The sequence below is a fragment of the Lagenorhynchus albirostris genome, chromosome 18 (assembly GCF_949774975.1).
Source record: "Lagenorhynchus albirostris chromosome 18, mLagAlb1.1, whole genome shotgun sequence".
NCBI lineage: Eukaryota > Metazoa > Chordata > Mammalia > Artiodactyla > Delphinidae > Lagenorhynchus > Lagenorhynchus albirostris.
Window position 1 is genome coordinate 68957436 of NC_083112.1, and position 27908 is coordinate 68985343.

General features: G+C 43.2%; 1 long non-coding RNA gene across 1 annotated transcript in view; it reads left to right on the forward strand.

Moving 5' to 3' along the window:
- The first annotated feature begins 8876 nt into the window (after nt 1-8876).
- LOC132508922 (uncharacterized) overlaps nt 8877-27908 on the forward strand; it is a 68270-nt gene continuing 49238 nt past the window's right edge. Inside the window, exon 1 of the long non-coding RNA XR_009536822.1 lies at nt 8877-9011. This is a non-coding gene — a long non-coding RNA (uncharacterized LOC132508922). The remainder of the gene's footprint in view (nt 9012-27908) is intronic.

The following is a 27908-nucleotide window of genomic DNA, read 5'->3' on the forward strand; positions in this document are numbered from 1 at the left end:
TTCTTTTATTACTTGTGTGTGGGGTGTGTTTGTGTATGTGTTGTTCAGAGGAGAAGAAACATGGCCAGATGCTTATTTGTAAGACATTTATTATTTTTATTTCTCTGCACTGATTCTAAAGATTGAAAATACTTTTAATTTCACTATTAATTCTTCGCACATGGTATTTATGTATTCAATATAAAATGTGTTTATTATCATATGCAAGTGGCTTAAATATTGAGCCTTTCAAAATTAGGAATTTCTTCCATTTTTAACATTTGAGAAAAATGTGCTCTTTCTGGGAAATGATTTCTACAATAAATATGGTTCATTTTAATTTTTGTAATAAACCATGCCTACAGTACAGATCTCTGAGAGTAACAATAACAGCAAATTTATTTTTAGCTGTTATTTGCAGAGAAGTGTTGTTTACAAATCATATGGGGTCTTAACTGATATTCACAAAAGCCTAACAAAGCAGCATTGCTTCATTCCTCTATTCTTTTACTCACTCAACAAATGCACATTAATCGTTAGCAGGTTCAGGGCACATTGTGTGGTGCTATTGATACAATGGTGAACCAGGTGGATCTGGTCCCAACCTCATGGAATTTATAGCCACTTATGAGCAGGTATTATTAACATTCCTGGGGCTTCCCTGGTGGCACAGTGGTTGAGAGTCCGCCTGCCGATGCAGGGGACACGGGTTCATGCCCCGGTCCGGGAAGATCCCACATGCCGTGGAGCGGCTGGGCCCGTGAGCCATGGCTGCTGAGCCTGCGCGTCTGGAGCCTGTGCTCCGCAAAGGGAGAGGCCACAACAGTGAGAGGCCCACGTACCGAAAAAAAAAAAAAATTCCTGTTTTTTTGGTCAAGCCAGAGTTCAGGTAGATTTGCATCCGTTTGCAACCCAGAGTCTCTGAGTCTCATTCGTATACAACTGCCTGATCTTGTGGACATGAGGTGGCTGGGGAGGGACCATAACTCAAGGAGCCTCATGGGGCATTTGTGGAAGGAGGAGCTCAGAAAGTGCTAGAAGTTGTGTGCAGCCTGTTGGGAAACACTCCCTTCTGGATGTGGGATTCTTTTTGAAAGGAGCTAGTGGATAAGACTCCATAATTCTGATTTAGTCCCTTAAGGGTGTTGTCCCTCTCTGGGTGCCAGACTTTCAGGAACCAAAACTGAGGTTTTGTGTATGTGTAGACCCCAAAGAAATCGAATTTCTTCATGGCCAACCCTGCGCAGAGGTTTGTACTTATTTCACGCAGCTGAGGGGAGGTGCGCTCAGTTTCAGCGTCATGAATCATGGAGGTCTTGAGACAGCTGAGAGACTGCTGGGGTCTCATGGGGAAGAGGCCAGCCTCCCCCAGGGCAGGGAAGGATGGAGGAGCCAGTCTGAAGAGCTCCACGCAGTGTTGGCAGTGACATGGGTGGCCTGGCCCCAAGACAGGCACATCTGGATTTTTAAGTGCACATTAAGAGTGTCAAAGTCACTGCGGCTGAAGCTACGTGGTCAGGGCATCCACTGTCCGGGTGCATAATACTTAGGAGGGTGGACCTGGCAGAGAACAACTCCTTAGCCCTCTCCCCCCACTCCCTGGGAAAGCTCATGAGAAAGGCGTATCGACGTGGTCAATTCCCTTGGCTCCGTCTTCCCGTGATGGTTCTGGGGTGTCCCGGGGCAGCTTAGTAGGCAACTCGGGGAGAACAACTCAGTCAAAGCTCAGTTAGTTTCAGATTTAGGAGAGCAAAAGCATAGGATGTACGACACCAGTTATGAAAAGACTCATGGGATTAAGTGAGGGTGGATTGGTAGAATTGTAGCCTCTCCCCCTCTTCATTCACTCTATTAGCCCCCAAACATGTGTTGAACATTACAGAGGAAGTGAAATGAAAGAAAAGGTCCAATTCCTCCATATTACCCTCCAATTATCCTATTTATATTACTCCCTTTGGGTAACAAGAGTTACATGGACTTTATTAGCTGTGTGACTCTGGGAAAATTGCTTGAACTTTCAGAATCCGTTTCCCTCTGCAAAATGGGAAAAAGAAGAGTAGCGCCTTCGTGGGAATTTTAACCCAGTGCTAACCCCTTAGTAAGCTCCCAGTTGCCCCTTTCTTACCCTCTGCTTTGTCTTCGCCAAATTTTTGTCAGCCCCCCCTCTTTCCTACGGGCCCCTGAACTCTGCTGACCCTCTAGCGGGAGCGGTGGACTGTTTCCCCTTACCAGTGTTTCCTGGGAATCAGCTGAACACAGCCAGACCCTTTCTGGTCAGACCCCGCTGGCCACTTGCCCTTGCTTGCTTAGATTCCTCTCCAAAGATTCTGCTCCTCTCTCCCACACCCTACAAAGAAACCTCTTTTTTCTGCTTGATTTTGAGATGCTTACGGGCTTGTGGTCACAGCTATACCCATCCCCCTTTTTCCATAGTACCTTTTCCTTCCTTGCAATAATCCTTTTGAACAAGCCTCTCTATACTAAGTCCTGGTCAGTTTTTCCCATGGCAACACTCGATAAACATGACTTAGTAATAATCAATCGTCTTTTTGATCAGTTTGCCAGTTTTAACCCATGTCAAGATTCAACGAGAGGAGGTCAGGTAGCCCGGGGCCAATCACCTTCTATTTGAAAGTATCCCTTGCACTCTGAAATGGCTAATGGTTAAGTCTTGAGGCCTGAGTACCTTTTTAAAACACCTGGCCTTCAGCGGCTGCATTCTGTTTTCCAAGCAACTGAAAAGAGATGGTATACGGTGCTTCACTTCTTCGTGTCTGAGCATTCAGCTCTCTGCTTGTCTCAGGAAAAAAGTGAGTTTCTCTTGAGTACTGACTTAGGGGCGTGTGCTGGGTCCATCCGTGGTTTCTGCAGGGTACTGCTGGTGAATCGCTGCAGAGTGGAGGCCAGCATTTCGAGGAGCTGGTTGGGGACATGCTGCCTAGCGTGTCCACCCCTTGCTAGGCTCAGGCAGCACTACTAGTTAACACGCTGGCCAGCTGGCCTTCAAGGTCAAAATTGGGTCAGACAGAGGAGGCAGGAAGCCCATCTGTGATTTGGCCTCCTGGGGTGTCCCTTCTCCCTGGAATTGCTTTGCTGAATTAGAAGGGGAATTCTGCCCTGCAGAAGGTTGTATTTGGAGTTTCAGGGTCCCTTGGATGAGCTTTAATAGCAGAGAAGGTGCGTGACCTGGTGGCTACCGACACACTCCTGTCACTCCTCGTGACTTCTCGAATCCCTACACCAGTTCCTCCAGCCTGGCCCTCCCAGCCCCCTCCCCATTTCCTTTCCTTCTCTCCTGGCCATGGCTCCCTCTCCAGGAAGCATCAACTTCCCTTGACTGAGCCCACCTGTCCCCACCACGGAACCAAAGCCAGGCACCGACAGTTACAGACTTCTGTGTGACCTTTCACGGTCAAGGCAGCAGAAATTCCCAAGTTGGGGAGGTTTTGTCGTCAGGGTAACTCGTGTCTAGACTATATAAACCTTGAGGACAATCGCCAGGACAGCTCCTCGGCAACTGACAAAGACTCTATCCTTGACCAAACTCTAGACAGTCCCCTCTTAGCCCTTTTTTGACTCAGTCCTACCGTTGGGCCTTGTCCTGCAGAGGCCAGTTGTAGCAAGCACCTTGCTAAGTCAGTCTAGCAAGAATCTCCCACCCTTCGTACCTGATCACCCTGGGTATCTGGCCGAATTTCCTCATCCTCCACCATGCCGCAGGGGGCGTCTGATCACCCCGTCTGCCTTTAGCAGGAGTCCTGTTAGGTCTTTTTGACCAGAATCCCCTTCTGTCCCTGGTGTTTTCTCTCAGTAATTTCCCATCTACTGACCTTCCACCCTGCTCCTTTGCTGTAAATCCCCACTTATCTCTGCTTTATTTGGAATCGAGCAAGTTCTATACTGAGGTCTCTTTCCCCCATTGCGATATTTCCTGAGTAAAATCTGTTTTTACTGCTTTACCGTCCTACTTTGATTTTCTTTACCCATTATAATAAAGGCTCTACGAACCATGTTTTAGTTGTTGTGGATGATGGCTGGGCAGTTACCTTTAATTGGTTTTAGTCCTCCCACCCATTAAAAAAAATGATTTATTTTCTAAAGAAATCTATCCACCCTGTCTCTAATAAAAAACTCCACTCAGACAATTTTTTCATCACTGTAGTCAAGCTTTCAGAGCAACTGGACTCCCAGAATAAAGAGAGAAGGCTGTATTTATAGTTCAAATTATTATGTAGCAGTTGACAGTTCTGTTTTGATTGAAAGTCTTGTCTCTGACAATAGGAAACAGATCAGAGTTTATCTCTGCAAGGCTTTAGAATGGCCCTGTAATTCAAGCCTTATCTCAGGGAATGCATGGCTTTTAAAAATGTAAATCTTTCCTGAGCTGTGGTAGTTGCAATCTTCCTGTATCAGACAGAGATAAGCTAAGGAAAAGAATGTCAGTTTCATTTTTTCAAGTCCCCTTATGAGCAAATTATACCCTGACGGTATAAATTTGACCAAATATGTCTGTTCTAGATTTTCTGATAGAAGATCATTAACTTGATGTTTTGTTCTATTTGGATGGTTTAATTGACATACGAACAAAAAAGAAGAGATGATAATTAAGACCTGATTGTATTAAGCTTGGATGTTATGGCTTGTGAAATAAAATTCATATTTTATGGCAAGACAAGAAAAATTTAGACATAAAAATTCTTCTCTGCCTTTTGGCCTCCTTTCTCCTCACACTGTGCATCATGTATCTGCACTGTGCATCGACCAAACCTCCTCCATCAGCAGGAATACCTGCTTAACTGTAAACAGCAACATTTTCCCAGCATCAGCAAGACAGCTCCTTAAAAATAACATTCCTGGGCTTCCCTGGTGGCGCAGTGGTTAAGAGTCCGCCTGCCGATGCAGGGGACACGGGTTCATGCCCCGGTCCGGGAAGATCCCACGTGCCACAGAGCGGCTGGGTCCGTGAGCCATGGTCGCTGAGCCTTTGCGTCTGGAGCCTGTGCTCTGCAGCGGGAGAGGCCACAACAGTGAGAGGCCCGCGCTACCGCAAAACAAACAAACAAACTAAAACCATTCCTTCTTGATCTTGTAAGAGGTCTCATGACCCACCAGGATGATGCTTAAATTTGGATTATGTAAACTGTCAATAATACGTCATTTGAGGTATAGTCCTTTGTTTCAAAAAACTTATATAACTGTTCCTTCATTTCTAACTGGTGGAACAGTTCTCAGAGTTTTCTGAGATGCTCTTCCCGGGCTATAATGCTCAAATTTGGCTCAAATAAAATTTTCCAATTCCTAGATATACTAACTTTTTGTCAACAGGTTAAAGAATGAATTTGTGTCCTTTACAAAGCCCTTGGAGTCATATTTTTGATCACTTTCATTATGCCAGAAGTACTCTGTATTGCTTTATTTTCATCTATTTTCAGTCTAGGAACTAAGAACGCTAACTGGGTTTCTCCTGCAGCACCTGTAACTGTAAAGTTTATCTTCTTTCTCTGAGATCCCACGTGTCTTAGACTGTTCAGGCTGCTATATTGACTACCACGAACAGTGTGGCTTATAAACAACAGGAATTTCTCACAGTTCTGGGGTCTGGGAAATCTGAGATCAAAGTGCCTGCACATCGGGTGTCTGGTTAGGGCCTGCTTTCTGGTTCATACTACAGTCTTCTCACTGTGTCCTCACATGGGGGAAGGGATGAGGGAGCTCTCTGAGGTCGCTTTAATAAGGGCACTAATCCCATTCATGAGGGCTCCACCTTCATGGCCTAATCACCTCCCAAAGACCCCCACCTCCTAATAACATCACATTGAAGATTAGGATTTCAACATATGAATTTGAGGACACAAACATTCAGTCCATAACAGCATGTTTGCCTGTCCTAGCCTGCCAGGAAGGGCAAGTCTTGAATTCCTTTAAGGCTGGGACCCCATAAATCAGAGAGGAGGCCTTAGGCAGTTTCCCTCATGGTTTTTGTAGGCATCACTTCCACATGTGAAGTACAGTCCTTGTTTTTTTTTTAAATAATGGGCTGGTCATACCCAATTAAATGTGATTTAAGTAAGACATTTCTGGAATGGTTAAATTTGGTTTATCCAATTATATCATTACAAAGGTAGATTTTTATTGCATCTGTGTAAATAACTACATTGCCATGAGAAATAAAGGGACTCAGTGCAGGGACTACAGACTCATCATCCTTAAGTTCTCTTGTTAGTTTATTAGCCTGTAACTTATATTAAGATTTCTCATACAGTATTTCCTCTGAATTCTGAAGAGAGATTTGGAGCAACATACCTTTCAATGAGTGTTTTCTTGCAGTTTGCACAAGATTAGCCTGCTAAATACTAGAAAGAAAAGATAGAGCAAGGTGAAAGAAAAGTGTTTTTTCCTGTGGCTATGTAAAAAATTAATAAACAGACATCTGTTTATTAAAAAATTAATTAAACAGATTAGATAGAGTTGGGAGACCAGAAGGGGGAGGTCTGACATCCTGCAAAGATAAGGCCCAACCCCTGTAAGTAGAATGAAGACTCCTTTTCCCTGGCAGGGCTTCAGCCAATGAAAAGCCATGGACTCTTTGTTTACTAGAGCCCTCCCAACTTCCTTTTCCCCTCTATAAAAGAGTTCTCCTTCCCTTGCTGTGCGGGGGACTTGAACACAGCTCACAGTGGTTGCAGACCCTGAATTGCAATTCTCTGCTGATCCCAAATAAACTCAACTTTGCCGGAGAAATATCTGGCAGTCTATTTGTTTCTGGTCAACAGCTGTGAGAAAAATGACACTAACCACAATTAAATTATGCTTTTCAGTTCCAGTTAGTCCTACACAGTTGATTCATGTTCTGCTGGATCTTGGGTCAGCAGTTGGCTGTCACAAAGTTGCCTGCTGCTGGGCTATAGGAGTGCTGGGAATCCTATCTTGGTCCCAGGGACAGTCTGGTAGGTGGAGACATCACCTTACAGTGATGTCATGGCCTCATGAATATCTGGAACAGTGCTCTCCTGAGGCTATCATTCTTCTGATATTTCTGCCAGAAGGTTCCATTCTTGATCTGTCGCTTATAGCAGGGGCATAAGGGAAAAAGGGAGCCACATTTTGGTGATGAGACTGAATGATTCTGGTTAATTTATTCCAGCAATGTCAAAGAAAACCAGCCCTGGATGCTCAATGCTAGTGGCAAGACAGCTTTTTATTTTTTTGGCTGCACAGCATGTGAGATCTTAGTTCCCCCACCAGGGATTGAACCTGTGCCTCCTGCATTGGAATTGCAGAGTCTTAACCACTGGACCGCCAGGGAAGTCCCAGCAAGATAGCTTTTATACAGATGACGGCAGTAGGGAAGAGAGACGGCAGTGTCAGCTTAGCTCAACTCCAATTAAGACAAGGTGACTGAAGTTTTTAAAGAGAGAAGGGGAAGTGGGATCTGTGGGGAAGTGAAAAGGAGGGAACAAAAAGGGACTAGGAGCGAGATGGGGAAATGGAAAATTGCAGAGGGAGAGTAAGTGGAGAATTACTAGTAATGATTTAGCAATGTGGGTTGCGACAATGTACATTTTTCAATTTAGCAGCATTGTGTTTTCTTGAATGAAAACGCAGCGTGGAGGGCTGGGGTCACCTTTAGGGATATAGCATGGTACAGGTAGAAGCCAGGCTAAAGGTTAGTCAGGTCCCTTAGCACAGTGTTCTGACGAGTTCTTTGTGCCATGTGGGAGTTCTCAGTAACCAGCATGGGAACATAGCATCTGACTATTTTGGAATGATTGATTATCCTGAAGGCAAAAACCTTTATGTCATCAAGGACACTGACAATTCTCCAGGATTTTCTTACCTAACCAGTAAGGAATATTTTAAATACAAGGGAATTTTAAATTGAGGGGAAAAAAATCTTAAAAATTAATAGGGAGGGTGGGAGGGAGGGAGATGCAAGAGGGAAGAGATATGGGAACATATGTATATGTATAACTGATTCACTTTGTTATAAAGCAGAAACTAACACACCATTGTAAAGCAATTACACCCCAATAAAGATGTTAAAAAAATTAATTTTAGTAGTTAATAGGCCAACCTTTACGTATCAATATGTGATTGCTCTGAACCATCCTGATAGGTCTATAATGATGAAAACATTCATATTAATAATCTAGGTTTAATTGTACCTGATGATATGGGGAATTGAGTTACTCTTTTTGACCCGATACTTCTCAGATTGTTGACTTGGTAAACAGATCGCCTCTCACGTTACTGCTGAGTTATTTAAAAATTGGAGGATGCCAACCCTGATTGTTTGGGCATCCTTACTTATTCCCAAGGGTGCTGGGATTGGTGCTGGTCCCCCGCAAGATTCCCTGCCCTGCCCTGCATACCTGTCCTCGTCCACACGTTCTGGCTCTTACTGCTCTCCAGAGCGTTCTCAGGATAGGGCTGAAGTATCTAGTTTTCAAAGATTCAAGACCCTTCCCCCTTTCCTGACCCTCCTCATCCCCTCTCCCCATCCCTCAGGGTCCTATCCTTCCATTTTCAGGTCCGCTGACCAAACAGTTCATTCCTGAGGGCCCACCAGCAAGGGCTTAGATGTTTTGTTACAGATCCTCCCAAGTCACTCCCCAATAAGGGTTCTCTTGCCTGGTGTCATTCAAGCCAACAGAATGAGCCCAAATTTGGGTCAGAAGCAAAGGGAAGCTTCCTTCTCTGATCAGAGAATGGAGAAGCGCGAGCTCGCGCTCTAGAGAACAGGTCCTCGCCAGCAGGCAGTGGGTGGGGCCGCTTTACAGGGATCGCAGCTGCAGGGAGGGGGCGGGGTTCTCGCAGGGCAGGCGCAGGCCCAGGCCCCGGCGCAGGCGCAGGCGCAGGCGCAGGCGCAGGCGCTGGGCGCCCAGCGCGGCCTCTCTGCACACGGCCCGCCCAGCTGAGGTGCCGGAGCAGCCGTTTTTGCACCGGCAACTCTGGCTTGAAGGACCCGGTTCGAGGCCTCAGCGCGCAGTCCCCTGTGAGCAACGAAATTAAACACGAAGGAAAAGAAAAAGGTTAGACTTTATTTTATTACCCAGATTCCACTTTTATTTCCCGAGAATTGGTAATAGGCTTTGCCTGCGACAGTTTGTGTTAATCCTGCCTTTTTATTTTCTGTAATTTGCTAAATTGACATCTTGGGGCCTTGCTGGCCGTGGAGGGATTAGCCGCTTCCTAGAGAAAGCTAATGACACGTGTCAGTGTACCTTTCACATGCAAAGCAATCACTCCAGAGCCCATGCCCCTGGCCATGTCCTCTGTTTAGCTCCTTCAGTCGGGGCCACTGTCGATTTGCCTGTCATCCCAGGGCCGGTACCGGACAACAGGAGACAGCCCTGCACCCCAGAGCCTGCAGAAACTCTTCAAACCCGCCAACCCAAAACCCACTTACCTTGCCTTGCATGTTCCTTCCCACAGAAACCACATTTTTCTCCACAGAGCCTATGTAATTACAGCTGATATATTTCTACTTACCAAGTTTCAACAATATGTAATATAATTTGTCTTTATCTGTGATAATACCATCTAAAAGTATACAAGAGTAAGATGGCTCTCTCTGAAAGTTACAAGGAAGGAGATTTAAAATACTACATGCATTAGAATGGTGACCATAACAGGGTTCGGCGTGCACGTCATTTTATTATCAGAATTATCGGAAGTATTTGCAATTTACACTAACCGAAGAGAATTGTTTGGATTTTATTTTATGTAGTAAGCTTATCCTTCATTTATTCCTAAAGCAACGTGATTGCTATACATACCGACTTCGTTATGCCCTGCCCGCATTTTCTCTTGGCCTCCTGGCCAACCCTAGTTCTTCCCGAACGGCCTCACACCATGGGATGTTCACCGCACCCCCCCACCCCCCCACCCCCCCGCGCAACACCTTGGGTTCTGTAAGTATAACAAACTATCTCTTCAATGATAATCATCTCCTGATCTGTTGGCCTCATCATATCTGAATAATAATAAAACCTACATTTTAAACAATGTTAGAAACACAAGGTGTTACTACCTTCCCTGAAAATATGGTGAGAATCACCCCCCTCCCCCATTCCAAAGAAAGAAAAATACTCTCACATTTTACTCTTGAGTTATTCCATCCCTACCCCTCCTGTGATCAGGAAAGTGAGGAAGTTCTAGAAGTTTCACCCCACCAGGTAAGATTTGGTGGTTTACCCTGGTGTACTTCTGTCTGTAAAGTCGCTTCCTGTTTTTGTTTTCATTGCATATATTTAAGGCGTATAGCCTGATGATTTGATATATCTATATATTGTGAAATAATCACTTCAGAGAAGTTAGTGAGCTAGTGAGCATCCATCACCTCACATAGTTATTATTTTTTTTTTTGTGGTGCAAACACTTAGAATCTACCCTCTTAGCATATTTCAAGTATACCTGTAGTCACCATGCTACATATTAGATATCCAGAACTTATTCTTTTTGCATAATTAGAACTTTGTATATGTAGACCAACATCTTCCCATTTACCTCTCCCCTCCCCTGCAGCTCCTAGTAGCTATCCTCCTACTCTCTGCTTCTGTGAGCTTGACTATTTTAGATTCCACGTATAAGTGAGATCATACAGTATTTGTCTTTTTGTGTCTGGCTTATTTCACTTAGCATGATGTCCTCCGGGTCCATTCATGTTGTTACAAATGGCAGAATTTCCTTTTTAAAGACTGAATAATATTACATTGCGTGTATATACCACATTTTCTTAATCTGTTCATCCATTAATGGACGTTTAGGTTGTTCCCATATCTTGGCTACTATGAATAATGCTGCAGTAAACATAGGAGTGCAGGTATCTGTTTGAGATCCTGATTTCAATTTCTTTGGATTAAATACCCAGAAGGGAGATGGCTGGGTCATATGGTAGTTTTGTTTTTATTCTTTTGAGGACCCTCCATACTGTTTTCCATAATGTCTGTACCAATTTACATTCCCACCAATAGTGGGAATTCCCACCACACTATTTCTCCACATCCTTTCCAGTACTTATTATCTTTCTTTTTTTTTTTAAATAATAGCCATTTAACAGGTGTGAGGTGATATCTAATTTTGGTTTTGATTTGCATTTCCCTGATGATTGGTGATGCTGAGCACCTTTTCATGTACTTGTTGGCCATTTGTAGGTCTTCTTTGGAAAAATGTATATTTGGTTCCTTTGCCCAATTTTATATGAAATTATTGTTATTATTATTACTATTATTATTAGCTATTGAGTTATATGAGTTCCTTATATATTTTAGATGTCAACCCCTTATCAGATATATGATTTGTGAGTATTTTCTCCCATGCCTTTTCATTTTGTTGATGGTTTGCTGTGCAAAAGCTTTGTAGTTTGGTGTAGTCCCACTTGTTGATTTTTGCTTTTGTTGCCTGTGCTTTCGGTGTCATATGCAAAAAAATTATTGCTGAGACGATTGTCAAGGAGGTTTTCTTCTCTGTTTTCTTCTAGGAGTTTTATGGCTTTAGGTCTTATATTTAAGTCTTAAATTCATTTTGAGTTGATTTTTGTGTAAGATATGGTATAAGATAAAGGTCCAGTTTCATTCTCTTGCGCGTGGCTGTCCAGTTTTCCCAACAGCAAAGAGACACAAAGAGATTATCTTTTCCCCATTGTGTATTCTTGGCACCCTTGCTGACTAGTTGACTCCATATGCATAGGTTTATTTCTAGGTTGTCTATTCTGATCCATTGGTCTGTGTTTCTGTTTTTATGCCAGTACCATACAACAACTTTGTAATATAATTTGAAATCAGGAAGTGTGATGTCTCCATCTTTGTTCTTTCTCAAGGTTGCTTTGGCTATCAGGGTCTTTTGTGGTTCCTTATGAATTTTAGGATCGTTTATTCTATTTCTGTGAATTTTTCGCTTATACAGGGCTTTGGAACCTCTCCACTGGACTCCCAGGTTCTCACAGAAGTATGTCTCTGGATGGTTGTCAAAATTGATGTTTCTGTGGAGGTATGAGGGCTGGAATCTCCTGTTTTGCCATCTTGCTGATGTCAGGCTTCCCAGGTCCCCTCTTCATGCTTGTTAAGAATCAGCATTGAACTTGGGGTTGGAGGCCACTTGGCTCTGTGTCCATCTAGGTCTGTAAACTTTATGAGACCCAACTCCTCAGGATCTTATTTTCTTCCCCCATTTATAAGAATTTTGGATTATATTATCTAATTCCTCCAATTCTATTTCTTTAGGTTTTAAATTTTATCAAATTCTCATGCTTTGTCTAATTTGTGAGCAGAAATCAAATAAATGCACTATGTCTTTATCTTTGCTGGTAGACAGCAATTGAGGTGACTCTCCAGTTTGACTTCCAGGGCATTCTTTTTTTATTTTTTTTTATTTTTGCGGTACGCGGGCCTCTCACCACTGCGGCATCTCCCGCTGCGGAGCACAGGCTCCGGATGCGCAGGCCCAGTGGCCATGGCCCACGGGTCCAGCCACTCCGCGGCATGTGGGATCCTCCGGACCCGGGCACGAATCCGTGTCCCCTGCGTCCCCTGCATTGGCAGGCGGATTCCCAATCACTTCGCCACCAGGGAAGCCTCCAGGGCATTCTTAACTCAAGTGCTTGCTCTTGCCAATTTCTATTTGAATAGCTAATAAAGCAAAGTTTTTTCTTGATGATTTAATGGGTGGAGATCCTCTTAGTCAATAAATTTTCTATTCTCACTGCCCATAACCACCTTGGCCCAGAGCTTGGTGCCTCTCATCTCATATAGGGACTGTCAAATTCAAAAGCCTGCAAACTAATGTACCTGCCTCCAGCCTTTCTAAGTCACCCTGTGTATTAGTTTCCTAGGGATGTCCTAGCAAAGTATCACAAATTTTGTGGCTTAAAACAACAAACGTGGGCTTCCCTGGTGGTGCAGTGGTTGGGAGTCCGCCTGCCAATGCAGGGGACGCGGGTTCGTGCCCTGGTCCGGGAAGATCCTACATGCCACGGAGCGGCTGGAGCCTGTGCGTCCGGAGCCTGTGCTCCGCAACGGGAGAGGCCACAGCAGTGAGAGGCCTGTGTACCACAAAAAAAAACAAAAACAAAAAAACAACAAACGTTTATTCTGTCACAGTTCTGGAGGCATAGTTCTGGAGTCTGAAATCAAGGTGTCAGAGGGCCATACTCTCTCTGAAACCTGTAGGGGAGGATGCTTCCTTGCCTCTTCTAGCTTCTGGTAGCCATGTGAATTCCTCAGCTGGTGGCAGCATCACTCCAACATCTGCCTCTGTCTTCCCATGACTATCTTCTCCCTGTGTGTCTCTGTCCTCACATGGCACTCTCCTCCTCTTATAAGGATGCTAGTTATATTGGATTCAAGGCCCACTTACTCGTTATGACTTAATTTTAACTAATTGCATCAGAAAGGACACTATGTCCAAGTAAGATCACATTCATAGGTGTGGGGTATTAGGACATGTCTTTTGGGGGTGGGTACAGTTCGATTTTATAACACCCAGCTTACTCTAAGCACATTAATCTTTCTGTAGTTGTGTTGTTTCTCCCATGTCACTGTTACAAAGGACAAAAGGAAACGACCTTAAGGTATTTTGAGCAAGAAGTTGCAAAAAGAGGGGGAAATAGTGTCTTCTGATAGCTAAACTATACACAATGAGTTACTGCAGAGGTGGACTGTCAACCCAAAGAAATAAAGCTGATCCTAATCCAAGACCCAACTGCAACCTTATCAACACTGTGTTATTCTGTGTGTGTGTGTTATGCTGGGTTAGTCAGCTATGGAAGCTGAGACAAGGGAGTGTAGGGAAACCAGTGAAGAAGTGCATCTCCTATACATCCATGAGGTTCAAGACCTGGGCCTGCTGTCCTGGGAAGCTGGGTAGCAGAGTGATTAAGATCCAGATGGTCCTGAGTCTATGTCCTTACTCCCTTTCTTCATAGGTGAGTGACTTCGGACAATTTACTTAACCTCTTTAAACCTCAGATACCCCGTCTGTAGAACAGGAACAGTCAGTCCTCCCTTTGGTTGGTTGTGTACCAAGAGCACTTTGAGTGCCTGGCATATAGAAAGCGCTAGGTAGTAGTTAGTACAGTAAATAATCACGCAGCAGGTATGTGTTAAAGACTCTTGCGTGCAAACAGAACCAGCTTGGTCAAAAAATGGAATTGGTGACTACCATAAAGGGCAGAGGTTGAGCTAGAATCAGGGTCCTGAAAGTCGTCAGAACTTTGTGCCTCTGTGGATTATTTGGGATCTTTTTATAAAATTTTGTTGCCTGGGTGAGTGAAACTAGGTATTTCCCAAATCTTTTTCCTGATCTTGGGCTGCGTCAAAGAGCTTTTATTTTCCTCTCTGCATCCAACTGCCTACTCCACTAAGGAAAAAGGGTGAGGAGAAAGTGAATATCGCCCTGTTCACAAAAATGTTTACAGTAAAGAGAACTTTAATTATTGAGAAGTTTAACTTGAAATGAAGCTCCACACAGCAAAAAACTTTTAATTTATGTATATGATTCTCATTCACCAAAAAATTCACCATTTTTTGCTCTCGGTAACAAATTTTTTACTATGTTCTGAAGTGTTGTCATACCTCTTTTGTCATTCCTGTGGGCCCTGAAAATGGAATCCAGTGGCTTTTTTCTTTTTTTCTTTGTTTATTTTACCACACAGGGCTTTGTTTTGGATTATTAAAATGGTGTATGTGGTATAACATTTCTACTGGAAAGATGAGAAAAGATAAATGTCACCAGAACTTATCTTTTTAAAATTTTGCCTTTGCTCAATATCATTTCTTGCCCTTGGTGAAAAATGGAATTCACAAGAAATACAGACTCATGGGAAAATGGTATCATGTTATTAAGCCCAAACCAGTGGACACAGCCAACTTCCAGCTTACTATATGGAAAGCATTCTTAGCTTTGGTTTCCATTTCGTTTTGGTTTCACTTTTGGCTATTTCTGGAGGAGATGAAATACTCCATTCTAATTAGTAGACTGAGGAAATTATGTGCCCTAATATGATTATTATTTTTCCTGAGAATATTTCTATATATATTTGTGGACTATAAAAATAAAAGAAACATAATTTATAGACATATCTATGAATGCAGACACAAGTGCAAGTTTCATAACTAACACTTTAATTAGTAGGCCTAAGACCATAAAGAAATGATAGCTTTTGTAACCATCAGTGTCCCTACACCTGCTTTGGAGCTTTGCCATATTAATATACCAAGTCCCACCGTGCCTACTTTCCTTCCAACTGTTCAGGATTCATTCTTACCCTGATGGGAGCTGTGGAATGGCAGACACACTCACTCCTTTCTAATTCTTTGTTAAGACTAGACTCAGGCTGTTGTGAGTGGAGACTGGTGTAGAAGGTTGGCTGCTGTGTTTGCAGGTCAACAAAAATAATGAGCTTTTAACTCTCATAGTACCTAAGAAAATCCCATTGTCTGTAGTAATTTCCAGTAGCCTCGGTTCATTCTGAGGTTTAGTACTCATAATTCACGTGGAATAGAATGAGACTTCTTTGCATGCAGCTGAGGCACTTAGACACCACTGGCTATTGAGGTCAAATAAAACACAAGTCTGTACTTAGTAGGGAGAGACTTTATTCCAAAGGAGTGCAGGAGTGGGGGGCAGGGGGAATGCTATAAGCATAAGGTCTGTAAGTGTCTCAAGAGTTAGGCAAAAAGGTTTTTTCTCTTACAGAGAGGAGTAATCAAGTCTAGAAGGATCGGGTGTTGGGGAAGTGATGGGATGATGGATCAGAGAATATCTGACCCAGAGGCCAGCCAGTTCTCCGGAGGGGCCATCTGCTGCTCAGGCCAAGGATGGGCCAACATTCAGGGCCTGAAGGAAGGAGTGAAGCTTAACCAAAGTTTGGTTAAAAAGCATTTTTATCATTGGGCACAAGCAGTTTAGCTAGTCTTATATGAGGCCAAGTGTTGGAATTGAAGGGTCTGTGCCTGGCCTTGTCCTAGGAAAACAAGGGAGGCATTCATGAGTCTTATCTAAGTCGTGAGGAAGGAGAGTGCTTCGCAGTAAGCCAAAGAGTGTGGGGATTTCTTAACCTTCACTGTTTTCCAGGATCACTGAGCTCATGTTAAATCCAACATTGTCAGTGGTTGTGCTTCTAAGTGAGCTGGTATATTTATAGATGTCAGGTTGCCAAGCTGTGCTCTAACTTACCTGGGAGAAGGTGGCTTCCTATCAGCTGGGGCAAAATGATGACATTATCATAAGGAAAGTCAACCCACAGGAGTGATTACACTCAGGAAAGCCTTTGTTTAAGGAGAAAGATTTCTTTGGAAAGAGAAAAACTCTCCTGAAACCCAAGGAAGGAGCCAGCTAGGACCTGTTGTTCTTTGCGAAAGAGAAGCAAAGTCATGCTTAATAAGGCAATTTTAACAGAGAATCATGAGTGGGGCTTAGTGGGGAGTGGGCAGTGATTCCAACGCTGAGAATGGATATCATGGAAGAGGGGTTTTATTTGCATTTTCATTTGGTCTGTGTTTGGCATTGCTTATTTGTAATGTCCATTTCTGGTCTGTATTTGCTTGGATACTTGTAAATAAATACACGTATTTCATATATACAGTAAATGGCGTGGTCCTGTGTGTATTCTTTGTTGTTAAAACACTCTCTGGGACTTTCCTGGTGGTCCAGTGGTTAGGACTCGGCACTTCCACTGCTGGGGGGGGCCTAGGTTCAATCCCTGGTCAGGGAACTAAGATTCTGCAAGCTGCGCGGTGCAGCCAAAATCCTGCTCTGCCCTGGGTTTGATATATCACAGAAACCGGCAGGAATTCATCTCACAGCTAATAAAATCAGAGGCCAGCCCTGAAGAAGACAAAATCCCATTTTGGCTTGCCCCATCTCTAACCAGTGACAGGACTAGCAAGCCAAGTGTCTGGCAGCTTCTATCATTTATCTTTGGATCTGTGCCTCTGACATTGTAAGCTTCAGGTGATACATACAAATTATAAAGACGACCTGACGCAGTCCTTCAAATATATGTGCATGGCCTAAATTCTATGTTTTATGTTAAATACGATAATGATTTTATAAGGAAGTCTTTTTAAAACTCTGGTGTATATGTTGATTACTAAGCTTTGACTGTGTGTACTTGAAAACAAACAGTAAAATTGTAACCCATCTTTTATATTTAGATGCATCATAGAGTGATTTTTTTTTTTTATAGAGTGATTTTAATATGCAAGATTTCTGTAAAATTGGATGGGACCTTTACTCTGGAGTCTCCTTCCATATGGCTATCAAAGACATTTTCTCCTCTTTTCCTTTTTTTTTTTTTCCGCCTGAAACGTTTAATCTTTCATATCCCTTAGCTTCAGCATACATGAATTGATGATTGAATAAATTAAGGATAGGCATACTGTTCTGTTCTTCTAAAACCTGTATTTATTGCTGTGATTTATCTGACAATTTACATAAAGTGCTAGTTAGTACAGCTGAAATTATTAAGTCTTCAGAGAATGAGATGTTCAACTGTTTCCACAGCTCCAGGCAATTTTTCCACATTGATATGCAGGAATTACACAGACCACAACTTGTCTTTTGAATGAAAAATGCATCATTGATGCTAATTTTAAGGAAGTCTCTATATTGTATTCCTATTTAACCAAACATCACATTTCCTCATTAAAATATCAGCATCCATAATGAAGTACTTTGCTTTATAATTTAAAATGTCCCACTATGTTGAATGCACACTTGAACATTTAAATGTAATTCTGCTAATGTACTGATTAATTTATGTTATTCTCTTCCACTCACGTGGCAGATTTTAATTGCAATTAGTTAGCCGCTGTTGGGTCTCAGCATGCCGAAGGCTAGGGGCAAGTCTGATGGCCGAGGCACAGTTCCCAGGGCTTTTGAGCAGGGCTGGTATTAGAGCGGGCAAGAGGAACCATCAGAGTTGTGAATCTTAATCCTGGTAATAGCTGTGCTGGGGGCCAGCATTCGCTCAGAGGAGAAAGCCAAATAAATGGGATTATCCGAGCACTGTAATACAGTTAAGCTGTCACAACAACTTTGGGGACTGATCTTGTGCACTCTTTCCACCGTCTGTCCCGGCTGCTTGGGGCTTGATGTCGCAGGGAACGTGCTCTCACGAGCGTCCTGGGCTTTTGATGTGTGTGATGTACAGCTGTAACAAGGCATGGGGTACAACACCCGCCTTTCACTCAATGTTGTTGAGCTACAAATTCACATAATTAATTTTAAAAAGCCATTACTTTGATCTTCATAAATATGCCCAGGATTCAAATGGAAAACCTTGAGGGGAATTTTCTCAGAAGGATGATGACAGGGCCAAAATGCAATTTCATTAGAGTCTACTACTTACTGCTAAATGAGCTCCCTTTACGCCCCACCTCATCCTTTATCTTAGCGCCTGCTCTTGCCAGCTGCACTCCTGTATTGTGCGGAAAATCTGCTTGCTTACCCTGCAAACAAACTGCCTTGGTTCAATGAGCTATTTGTAATGCTGTGCTAAGCTTTGCAAGATATTGCTATAATTTGGATTAAAGTACTTTTAGTTCTTACTGCTGGCTATATTGTCTTAACTATAGGGCACTGCTGTTTAGAAATGGGATGAAAACATAGTCTCTGCAGTGCTCCTAATGAGTGAGGCACAGAGAGGGAAGCCCTTGGCCCCTTGAACTTGGGCTCTAGTCCTGCTTCTGTCACCTCCTGGTCCCTCTGGACCTCAGTGCTCTCAGCTCTTGGTTGGGGGTAATAAGGCATGATTCCTAGCTCAGCTTGTTTAGTGGGGCACATGACAAACACAGGTAAAAGAGTTTTGTAACCGTTAGATTGCAATGTAGGTTTAAGCCTTGATGTTAGGGTAGCGTTTTACCTCTACTTTTTGTTGTTGGAGTGATTTAAAAATCTAACAAAAATGCTATCAGAAAGTATTGAAACCAAAAACCGCTATTCTCTTTCTTAAGTATGTTATTTGTAGTAACTCTAATAAACAGGAGAATTAAACTACTATTTAAGAAGAAGAGTTTTAACTGTGGTTAAATACTAGAGTTTTCAAGAGGAATTACAGAAGCTAAATCTACTCTGTGTTCAGTAAAATGCAGCAAGATTGCAAGCAATCCCCAAATCCCAGTGGTTTAACCAACAGAAGTTTATTTCTAGCTCATGCTAACAGTCCAGGGAGCTTTGCTGATTGTAGTCATACAGGGACCTACCTTGTTTTTTTTAAATTTAATTGTGGCAAAATACACATAAGATGAAATTTATCATCTTAACCATTTATAAATGTACAGTTCAGTGGCATTAAGTCCATTCACACTGTTGGGCTACCCGGAGACCCTGTCCATCTCAACATGTAGTTCCAAGGCCACCACAGTGGGAAAAAGGGGTGTAGGGACATGTGCACGGGCCCTTTAACCCTTCCTCCTGGAAATGATGCAGGAAACCTCTGCTCCGATTTCATTGTCCCCATCCAGTCATGTGGTCATACCTGATCTTTTTTTTTTTTTGCCTGACTTCTACGGCAGTTGGGAAGTGTGGTGCTCCAGGCCCCCTGGAAGAGTGGAGAATTAGAAATATTTGGTGAGCAGCACGAATGACAACTACACTCTTCCTCAGTTGAACTTTAAAAAAAATATGTCATCAGTCCTTGGGAAGCTGGCTAGCTCTTGATAGCCTGGGAAGGGGCACAGTGAGAAGCTAAAGAGAGGTAATAAACCGGGGTCCTGGAGCCAGAATTATTGAACTTCTATATAAACCATAGAAATGTATTGTCTCCTGGCTCCAGAAGTCTGGGATCAAGGTGTCGTTTCTTTTAAGGCTGTATGGGAGAATCTGTTCAGGCCTCTCTTCCTGGCTTGTAGGTGGCTGGTTTCGTGTTCACAGCATTCTCCCTGTGTGAGGGTCTGTCTCCAAATCTCTCTTTCATAGGGATGCCAGTCACGTGGGATAAGGACCTGCTCTAATGAACTCATTGTAACCTGGTTACTTCTGTAAAGACCCTAACTCTGAATAAGGGCACATTCTGAGGTACTGGGGGTAAGAACTTCAACGTACGAATTTTGGAGGACACAGTTCCACCCATGACAGCACATGCTATTTGTGTGTAGGTCGGAGGATGGGTTTACTGAGCAGTAACCTCTTCTGGGGCCCTCCCAGCCTAGAACAGAAGGAAAGGGGCTGGGCCAGCTTGGCCTCCTACAGGTAAACTAGGCCCTGCTTTTTCCAAAGGCCTTTACTGCCTCTCAGCCACTTACAGAGTGGAGATCTCTCCTGTGCTCCCCACCGGTCCCGTTTCTTGATTTCCAGTCACATTTTATGAAAGGTACGAGAACAGGAGGCAATACCAGTGTCTCCTGACTACTCAGTGGGCGACTGAAACACCTCACAGTCCGGCTTTCAGCTGCCCCCTCCTGGCCACTCTTCACCACTTCCACAGCTTCCCAACATAGGGGCTGAGCCCTCAAGCCTCCGGGGCCAGGCAAGTGTACAGGTGGGTAGTGGGCGATAGTCTCTATAAAAGGGAGCCTCTGCTCTCCAGCTCACTCTTGTTTCATGGAATGTGAGCCTGTGTTGACAGCCTGCCTGGAGTTTTACATGAAATCTTCCAATTTTTAACTTTGGCAGCTAATTAAAAATAAAAAACGCTTCGTCTGCTGCCTGTCCAGGAAGGGTTCCCTCAATGGTGAGCAAAAGCCTCAATGCAGAAGCGCTCCATTATCTCCAAGGATACCTTCAGGCGGCTAGTGGGGCGCTGCTTTGAACTGTATTTTTTGAATTGGCTTAGTCCAGGATGGTTTCTGAGGACATAATGGAGACGTCTGAGCACAGCTGTGTTAAAACAAAGCAAGTGTTCCGTTTCGAACTCGTCTATTAAATGTTGCTTTAAGCTGAACCTTGAGAAAATAAGGTGGTTTGTGTGATCATAAATATAAGTGGGTGACTTTTTCAGTTTGCAGCTACAAAGACAAGTTTTACTAGCTTAGTGTATGACATTGATTTGAGCATTTGCACAGTTTTGATATTTCTAAAATTTTGACAGACACTTAACTGTGGAGACATTTTTTCTGTTACTAAATCCTTTTGTTTTGAGGCAAAAAAAAAAAAAGTGCTTCGTTGTGTGGGCTGAACTAAACAGAACCTGCGAACTGTGGGCTGGCAGTTTCAATGATAGATGCTGTCTTCCTAGCTGGAGGGATGTCCTCACACCACGTACCTGTGCTGTTTGCTTACCTCAGTTTCTCCTGCATCCTCGGCTACTCACCTTGAGCCTGACCTGATGGCCTGTCCAAACCTCTGTGAGGAAGGGTCCCTGGCAACTCACTCAGTGATCGTTCACTCTCTCCCTCAACTCTATGCCTTACTTCTTAGTCCCTCTTCTACTTTTAAGGACTCTCGTGATTACACTGGGCTCACCTGGATAATCTAGGATCCTCCAGGTCCATCCCAAGGTCCTTAATTTGCCACATCTGCAAAGTCCCTTTTACCATGTAACCCAACACAGCCACAGGTTCTGGGGATTAGGACTGTGGTCTTTGGAGGCCATTATTCCGCCTCCCATGAGCACCAGTGGGTTGGCACACTTACTCTGGACCAGAGGCTGCACCACGGTCTTTGTGTGCGTGCCCAGCACTCTGAGGCATGAGAGGCAGACAGTGAGGCAGGCACTGCAGACAAGGAAATCAAGGCTGACACAGTGACTAGTAGAAGCTTAGCAAGGCATGATTTGAACCTGCCTTTCACAATGGAAAGAACATGGGCTTGGAACAGGACAGGCGAGGGTGTGAGTTCAGGTTCATACCCTGCTTAGCTGTGTGACACTTGGCCCCTCTGAGCTTCAGTTTCCTTACACATATACCTTGTTTGCCATGTGGCATATGGCCCTCATTAGGAGAACAGTGCTGGTTAAACAAAACTGAGACCATCCCCAATTAAAAAAAAAAAAAACTGGAAAAACAAGAACAAAAACCAAAACCAAACTGAATTCCCCCAGTGCACTGGATGGTGGAAAGAACACAGGATTGGGAGCAAGACTGATTTGGGTCCTGGCTCTTACCAGGCAGCAGGCTCACTGTTGCTGCACTGATATGTTTCCATTAAATATGAAGTTCCCTTTTTTTCTGTTTGTCTATTAAACATGTATTCAGCGACAAGCTGGGCCTGGCAGATATAAATATGGGCATGACTTTTGTCCTCATCATTCAGAGGAGTGGGCTCCTGGATTTCCTGCCAAGTCTGCACCCCATCACATTTTTTAAGGTTGGTGCTATGGACCAGAAAATCCTGCGTCAATCATTTCCTTCCACTCTCTTCAGGAGCTTTTCCTGCTGCTTTCCACGCATGCTCCCTTGATCCTAGTTTGCAAGATCATTACTCTCCCCTGCGCTCCTGGCATCTGGCCCATTTCGTTATGCCCTGTGGAGTCTACCTCCTAAGTGTGTCTTCTTCTTCCTCTCCATGCTCACTGTCTTAGATCATCATCATTTCTTAACTGGATGTGGATCTTCCTAATGGAGTTTCCTGACTCCAGGCTTGTCCCTTGTTGTCCATAGCTCCTACTTTGAAGACCCCTGAGCTTTCTTAATAAAGTGACACTCCAGCCCACCTAGTGAATGGTGGAAGAGGTTCTTGGGGGGAGAGGGGAGTGTTATCTGGACTTCATATGCCCCCTCTCCCGGGGGATGGCATCAATCATGGCTGCTACCTCTGCTATGTTCACAGCTCACTTTCCCTCTGCCACTTCAGGACATGGACCCTTTGTTTAATTTTCCATCTCACAGTTGAGACTGGGACTGACATGTCAGCACTTAAAAAACCTTTTCTCTTTATGAGAAAAACAGGGGATGACAATACAAGGAGCCATTTTGTACTGGTTACTGGAGATGCTCAGTGACCTGGTGAGACCTGTGGTGCTCCCTGCTGGCTTCTGTGCTCCTGAACCGGGGCAGGGGCCTCTTTCCTCTTGAGGCAACGAGTTCTTCAAGCATGTCTAGGGATCTCCTTTTCCTTTGACCTCACAATAAACTCCTAAGTCCTTAATTCCTGGCCTAGAATCTCAGTCTTCTCAAGAGGAGTGAGACTGGGACTTCACTCCCTTCTGAGTAACGGCACCCTCACCTAGAAGGGTGTGGCCTGGCCCTGCAGTCTCAGCATATAACTACATTCAAAAATGAGAGTTTGGGGCTTCCCTGGTGGTGCAGTGGTTGAGAGTCTGCCTGCCGATGCAGGGGACACGGGTTCGTGCCCTGGTCCTGGAGGATCTCACATGCCGCAGAGCGGCTGGGCCCGTGAGCCATGGCCGCTGAGCCTGCACGTCCGGAGCCTGTGCTCCACAGCAGGAGAGGCCACAACAGTGAGAGGCCCGCGTACCGCAAAAAAAAAAAAAAAAAAAAAAAAATGAGAGTTTGGTCTCATGACGAGAGCAACATGGACAGTAGCAGGGGTGTCATCTCCTTACCTCTTCCTAAAATGCACATGCAAGCAAGTCCCTTACTGTTTTTGATCCATCAATATTTCTCCATTGCCTTCTGAATAAAGTCTGAGCTTTTTGATCATGACTTTCATATCTTTCTAAGAGGCTTTCCAATATATACCACATTCTCTACCCATAGTGGAATGCTTGATGCTTCCTGAGGCATTCTGCTCTTTCATGCCTCTGTACTTTGCTGTGCCCTCTGCCTGGAATTCTTTCCACTTGGCAAACTTCTATTTTATCTTCAAGAGACAGCACGGGCCTCTCCTCCCTCCCCTGTGAATCTGGCTCTGACCTTTCTCCCCTCATCCTTTCATAGAAATAATCACTCCTCTTTCTCTGCTCCTAATACATATACACAGCTTGTAGGGGAGGAAAAATATTTCTTCTCCTTTCTCATGTTCAGTGATTGAGGGCCTGAAAATTAAATCAACAAAGGGCATATTAACAAGAGAAAAGACATATTTTTAAAAATTGTTGTTAATATTTTTACTTGCATTGGGGCTTTACAAGAAAAAAGTAAAAACCCAAAAAAGTGGTTAGACTCAGAAGCTTATATACCATCTTAACAAAGGGCAATAAATTGTGGAGAAGTGACTGCACAAAGGGAAGGGGGATTTGGGCTTCTAGGGATGGTAAATTATGGGAAGGTAAATATATGGGGAAACTAATGGAAGATAAGGGTTATTTTAGTAAGGGTTGTTTGTGCAGACTTATCTTGCAGCTGACTTTCCATCTTCTTCCTGGTGGTAAAACTTCAGGGAAAGGAGATTTATGGCAGTCCTCACTTCTCAGAAATTTCTGCTTTTATTCAGATAAGGGACGTTCTGAGAAGGCTTCTTTCTGCACCTGTTTATTTTCAAATGACTTCAACTCTAAATAATCCATATGGCAAAGTGACATATTTTGGGATGGCATTTTCTGATCTCCTTCAGCTCTCTTATATGGGCTAGGTCACGTTATTTTGCTAGTCTGCTTATCTGTGTCCTCCTCTGGTGGAGGAGTTCATCTAGGACCAGCACTGTGAATTATTTACCTTTGCATCCAAATGCTGATGCGTGGGTTCCACACACATAGATCATGATGCAATTGATCAGGGGTGCTGCCTGGGCGCTGGGATATTTAAAAGCTCCCCCCGTGGGGACATCCCTGGTGGTCCGGGAGTTAAGACTTCACCGTCCAATGCAGGGGGTGTGGGTTCGATCCTTGGTCGGGGAGCTAAGATCCCACATGCCTCACGGCCAAAACACCAAAACATAAAACAGAAACAATATTGTAACAAATTCCATAAAGACTTATAAATGGTCCACGTCAAAAAAATCTTAAAAAAAAAAAAAGCTCCCCCATGGTTCTAACCTGCAGGCAGGGTTGAGAACAACAGCTTCCAACAATATTTTAGATCCCAGCACTCTCACCAGCACCTGAGAAACTTTGAGAAATGGATGTCAGAGATGGAGGGGAGGGTGCTGAAGCCAACCTCTGGCTTTGGTTTTGCTGTAAAGTCAGAGTGTATGTGGGGGACAAGGTGGGTATGCCAAGTAGAGACCGAAGATCTGATGGGTGTCATATTGGGACCACCGCTGCATTTCAGGCTTCACAACTAGAATGAATTTTAAGGTGTTCCCTAGACTTCTGTTCTACCAGTATGAGGCTGAGATACTCTGGGGGGATCTTCCTACTGAAAAACGATTCTAAATAAGACCTACTTTTTGAAGAATTGCTTAGCTCAGAGGATGGAGGGGATTTTCTCTCCCTGCTTTCCCCAAAGGAGCAAACTGTGAGTGACTCTGAGTAGTAAGTTAGCAGGAGGAAAAGGGTTATCAGGGGAGCAAACGCCAACAGCAGCATCTTGACGTATGAGTGGGTACCAAACTGAGGGCCAGCAGCTGGAGGGCAGCTGACCTGAAGACTTGGCATTGTCTCATTGCAGCAGTGTTTATTGGGTAAAATGCATAGATTAAGGGTAGCACAGAGCCAGACATCACAAGAAGGACCCTGACCTTGGGCTGAGGGGCTTTAAGCTGCATGCTTTGGGAAGGGATACAATAGCAATATGATGTGGCAGAACTTTGGCTCCAGAGCTGGACTGTCAACTCAGTGTTCATGGATGAGGAAGTGTAGCCCATCCCCTGGCATGGTCAGAGGGCTACAGGCCAAACTTTGAGGCTGACTAGGATTGATTGCCTTAAGCAATGAGCTGGTGGCTGGTTTCCACGGAACTTTTCAGGCAGCCAAGTCCTTTTCTAGGAGGCCAGCTTTCAGGGAATCTGCTTTGGACACATTAACCCTTACCACTCAGAGGAAGCAATAGACATCAGGAATGATCAAGGAGATTCAGGGAAAAACAAAATAGAACTTCTAAAACTGAAGACTGTAATTGTTGGGAGAAAAAAAAAACTTCAGTGGGATAAAGGAACAGTGAGCTTGACACACGTAAAGAGAATATTACTGGTAGATATGTTTGAAGAAATTACTCACACACTCTCTCTGTATACACACAGAGAAAGGAGATGGAAAATATGGCAGGAAATTTAAGAGGGAGAATAGAATGAGAAGTAATACAACAAGTCTAAGAGATGCTAGAAAGAAAGGAAAGAGTGGATAAAAAGCAATATTTGAAGAGATAATTGCTGAGAATTTTCCAGAATGTTGAAAGAGATGAAAATATACATTCCATTTCCAGACACAGATTAATGAAACTTCGGATACTAATGCCAAAGAGAAGATTTTAAAGTCGGCAGAGAAAAATATAGATCATTAATAAAGACAGACAGAGAGTAGATGTCCCAAAGGCCATCATAGAATACAGAAGATAGTAGAATAACATCTTCACGAAAGAAAATAAATGTCATCTTAGAATTCTGTACCTAGCAAAATAATCTTTTAAAAGTGAGAGAGAAGTAAAGAGATTTTCAGATAAAAATGCATAGGATTTACCACCACGAAGTTAGCATTAAACAACCCTCTGAAAAGTATATTTCAGGAAGAAGAAAAATGATTGCAGAAGGATTGCGAGGTAAAAAGGAATGGTGAGCCAGGAAAATGGTAAATTTAAGTGTTTCAAAGTGTTTCTAGATAAGTGAATAATGATTAATTTTTGTCCTTAAAAATGACCCATGGGGCTTCCCTGGTGGCACAGTGGTTGAGAGTCCGCCTGCCGATGCAGGGGACACGGGTTCGTGACCCGGTCCTGGAAGATCCCACATGCCGTGGAGCGGCTGGGCCCGTGAGCCATGGCCGCTGAGCCTGCGCGCCTGGAGCCTGTGCTCCGCAACGGGAGAGGCCACAACAGTGAGAGGCCCGCGTACCGCAAAAAAAAAAAAGAAAAAAAAATGACCCAGAATGAAAGCACTTGTCAACTAAAAGGTTGTTAATGATATTAGGGAAAGGATAGTAAATCTGCCCTGAAGTCCTTGTATTTTTGGCAAAGAGGTTAAGGTATAATCTATTATTAGACTTTAAGTTAAATATACGTAGTACAATTTCAAAGGAGTCACTAAAAGAACAGGTTTAGGGTGCTTTAATTTCCAAGCTCGTAAAGGTGATAAATGGAAAAGTGGTATGAAGACAAACAAAAATCCTCTGTCAATTCAAAATGAAGACCAAAAAGAAGAAAAAAGAGGCATTGAAAAGTACAGAAGCAGAATAAATGATGCATAGAAAGGGAGAGACAAAAATTAAAAAGATGGCAGAAACAAGTTCAAGTATTTCATTAATCTCAAAAACAAGAAATAAACTGGACTTACAATTTAAAAGATTGTCAGAAAAACAGTCAGATGGGAAAAAAAACCAAATCTAGCACTATGATGTTTTCACAAAACACATTTATAAGAACAGAAAGGTTGAAAGAGGGTGAAAAAATATATTCCTGTCAAATACAATTAGGAAGACTGCTGGACAGCCAGATTATTATCAAACAAAATAGACTTTGAGGTAAAAGGCATTATTAGTGAATTATTAGTGTCATTACTTCTTAATGACAAATATTTAATTCACTAGGAAGATTTAATATTTTAAATGTATACACATAATAAAATATCTTTCAAATATATAAAGCAAAATTGATAGGACTAAATTGGAGAACTGATAAAGGCATCACCACAGTGGGAGATTTCAACACATCTCTCTCAATTATTGTTATACCAAGCAGACTAAAAAATGGCGAAGAAGGTTTGCATAACACAATTACCATTCTTGATTTGTTGAACGTATGTAAAATTCAGTCCCAAGGTGCATTCTTTGCAAGCACACATGGAACATTTACAAAAATAGACCATATAGTAGGCCTTCAGCAAGTATCAGCCACTTTCAAAGAACTGGAATTATTCAGACCACATTCTCTTTCCTCAATGTAATTAAGTTAGACATCAGTAGTAAGAAGATTAAATTGAAAAATCCCCATACATTTAGAAATTGAACCACCCATCTAAATAGCTCAATGGATCAAAGAAGAAATCATAATGCAAAT